Source organism: Hemiscyllium ocellatum, chromosome 44 (assembly GCF_020745735.1).
Source record: "Hemiscyllium ocellatum isolate sHemOce1 chromosome 44, sHemOce1.pat.X.cur, whole genome shotgun sequence".
Taxonomy (NCBI): Eukaryota; Metazoa; Chordata; class Chondrichthyes; order Orectolobiformes; family Hemiscylliidae; genus Hemiscyllium; species Hemiscyllium ocellatum.
In genome coordinates, this window is record NC_083444.1 from 164,247 (window position 1) to 166,827 (window position 2,581).

The following is a 2,581-nucleotide window of genomic DNA, read 5'->3' on the forward strand; positions in this document are numbered from 1 at the left end:
CGACGAGGATGGGATTCGAACCCACGCGTGCAGAGCACAATGGATTAGCAGTCCATCGCCTTAACCACTCGGCCACCTCGTCTAACAATTACCTACGTTTCTCCCATTACACAGCTTTTAGAATATCTTTTGGTGAATAAGTAAATATTGTATTAGAATTTGCAAATTATCTTAAATAGTTGAAGTCCCATCTTTAACTTTTCTGAGATGTTACTGAAATCCGCTAACTGAGGAGCAACATTTCCGTGAGACATCGGAACAAGGCGCCTTAAAGAGCAGAAATTACGAGGGCACGGGGTGAAACTTCTCAAACCAGATTAGAATAACAGAAATTGAAATATAACAGAATTATCGCGGCATGAAAGGAGGCCATTCGGTCCATCATATTCTCATTGGCTTCTCCAAATGAGCCTTTCCTTTAGAGCCACTCCCCCAGAATCTCCTCACCAATGCAACCCTGCACCTTCCTCCTCTTCCAATAATTGTCTAATGGTTTTATGAAGCCGTAAATTGAAACTGCCCCCTATACTGCCTCACAGAGCACATTCCACACCCGTACCATTCCATGCCTGAAAGAAAAACACTTTTTTTTATTGTATCACTTTTGTTTCTTTTACTAATTTCGATCTCTTTATGTTTTCGTTCCGGATCCTTTCACCAGTGAGAACAGTTTCTCTCTGACTACTCTGCCTAGACCCCTCCTTATTTTGAAAACTCCTGTCAAATCTCCTCTCAGTCTTCTCTCTGAGAAATGAATATTTTTCTGTTCTGTCTCTAATGCTTTCACATCCCTCCGAAAGTGTGGAGTCCGAAGATGAATCCAACCCTGTCTTCCCTCAACTCTTTCCATCAATCACTTTAAACACACGCCATGCTGAGGTAAATGCCCTCTGGCTAGGCCCCCACAACCTTGAATCTCTCGATTAAATTTCCCTTCTCTTCCAAGGGGAACACTCCTGCCTTTCGAATCTTTCCTCATTGTTGCATTGTACTGGTCCTGGTAACATCCTTCCAACATCTTTGCTGTGGCCTATTTGGAGTAATGATATCCTTTACTTTATGAGATGGCCAGAACTGCATACAATATTCAAGTTGTGGTCTAAATGACATCTGTGAAGCCTCTTTGCTTTTTCATATTCCAAACCTCAGCTGAGAAAGGTAATTATTCACTGTACCTTTTAGCCACATTATTAACATTTCATTCTCCCTTGAGAATTCTTTGAACATTCACTCCAAAGTCTCTCACTTCCTCCAAACTTAGTATCCTCTCAGTTCACAGAATTCCCGACAGTGGAGAAACAGGCTCTTTGACCCAACAAGTCCACACTGACCCTCTGAAAAGTAACCCATCCAGATCAATTCCCCTATATTTACTCCTGAGTAATGCACCTAACCTACACATCCCTGAACACTATGGGTAATTTAGCATGGCCAATTCACCCTAACCTGCACATCTCTGGATTGTGGGAGGAAACCGGAGCACCTACAAGAAACCCACACAGACACAGGGAGAACATGCCAACTGCAAACAGACAGTCACCAGAGGCTGGAATCAAACCCAGGTCTCTGGTACTGTGAGACAGCAGTACTAACCATTGAGTCACCATGCCATCCCATGGGCATTATTGTGTATGCTGCACCTGGGGTGATATGGTGACTCCTTTACAACGATATCCTTTATTTTATATTGTCTAACTTTGTTTTTTCAACCAAAATTAATTACTTCACGTTTCTATGCTTAATCTGTCACCTGTCTGACCACTCCACCAACTTGTCTATGTTGTTCTGATGTTCCACATTGTCCTCTTCACATTTCCTAATACTTCTAAGTTTTGTATCATATGCAAATTTTGAAATGTTGGCCAGTAGACCAAAGCTTAATGTTATTCATGCACATGGATCAAAATCCTGGAATTCCCTTCCTAGTGGCATTGTTGTTCTACCTACACCAATTGGAGTGCAGCTGTTTAAGAAAACAGCTGGCCACCACTTTCTCAAGAATGACTGTTACATGCTGGTTCACATCCCATGAGTGTCTTTCATGGGATAATGTATTGGCATAGATAGAAGACTGGCTGGCTGAAATCAATTAAACTTTATTGGTCATTTTCTTGTTGGCATAATGTAACAAATGAGCTGAAAAATGTGTTGCTGGAAAAGTGCAGCAGGTCAGGCAGCATCCAAGGAACAGGAGAATCGACATTTTGGGCATAAGCCCTTCTTCAGGAAGAAGGGCTTATGCCTGAAACATCGATTCTCCTGTTCCTTGGATGTTGCCTGACCTGCTGCGCTTTTCCAGCAACACATTTTTCAGCTCTGATCTCCAGCATCTGCAGTCCTCACTTTCTCCTCCATAATATAACAAATAGTGTGCCACAGAGATAAGTGCTAGGGCCTCAGCTCTTTTTAATTCATATAAGTGTTTTGGATGAAAGCACTAAAGAAATAACACAAATTAACAAAATTTGTGACTTTGCAACAGCTAAGAACTAACTAGGCTATCATTGGAGATGGAATCTTCATTGAAATCCAGTAATATTCCCTAGATATGAATACATTATCTCATCTCTCTCATCTGAAA

At 41.5% G+C, this 2,581-nt stretch overlaps 1 non-coding gene across 1 annotated transcript; it reads right to left on the reverse strand.

Moving 5' to 3' along the window:
* On the reverse strand, nucleotides 1–82 carry trnas-gcu (transfer RNA serine (anticodon GCU)). Its single transcript has one exon. It is a non-coding gene; the product is annotated as a tRNA-Ser (tRNA).
* Nucleotides 83–2,581: the final 2,499 nt, after the last annotated feature.